The sequence below is a fragment of the Chrysochloris asiatica genome, unplaced genomic scaffold (genome assembly GCF_000296735.1).
Source record: "Chrysochloris asiatica unplaced genomic scaffold, ChrAsi1.0 scaffold00004, whole genome shotgun sequence".
NCBI classification, from domain to species: Eukaryota; Metazoa; Chordata; class Mammalia; order Afrosoricida; family Chrysochloridae; genus Chrysochloris; species Chrysochloris asiatica.
In genome coordinates, this window is record NW_006408522.1 from 5,128,176 (window position 1) to 5,128,744 (window position 569).

Below are 569 nucleotides of genomic sequence, written 5' to 3' on the forward strand. Positions count from 1 at the left end.
GGATGTTGGATTTTGTCAAATGCCTTTTCTGCATCAGTCGATATGATCATGTGGTTCTTTTCTTTTTTCTTATTTATATGGTGGATTACATTGATTGTTTTTCTGATGTCGGGCCATCCTTGCATCCCTGATATGAATCCCACTTGATCATGATGCATTACCTTATTGATGTGCTGCTGGATTCTGTTGGCTAGGATTTTGTTGAGAATTTTTGCATCTGTGTTCATGAGGGATATTACTCTATAATTGTCTTTCTTAGTGACATCCTTACCTGGTTTTGGTATGAGGATTATGCTTGATTCATAAAATGTATTAGGAATACATAAAATATATTTTCCATTCTCCTCTATATTCTGGAATAATTTGAGTAGGATTGATAGAACTCACCAGCGAAGCCATCTGTGCCTGGAGTTCTTTTGATTGGGAGTTATTTGATGATCTCATCAATTTTTTCTTTTGTTATGGGTCTGTTCAGGTTTTCTTTTTCACTCTTGTAAGTTTAGGTAGGTCGTGTTTTTCTAAAACCATATCCATCTCTTCTAACTTTTCAAATTTGTTGGAGTACAACT

General features: G+C 35.0%; 1 protein-coding gene across 2 annotated transcripts in view; it reads left to right on the forward strand.

Moving 5' to 3' along the window:
• FAM96A (family with sequence similarity 96, member A) overlaps positions 1-569 on the forward strand; it is a 37,539-nt gene that overhangs the window by 35,636 nt on the left and 1,334 nt on the right. The gene's annotated exons all lie outside the window — the stretch shown is intronic.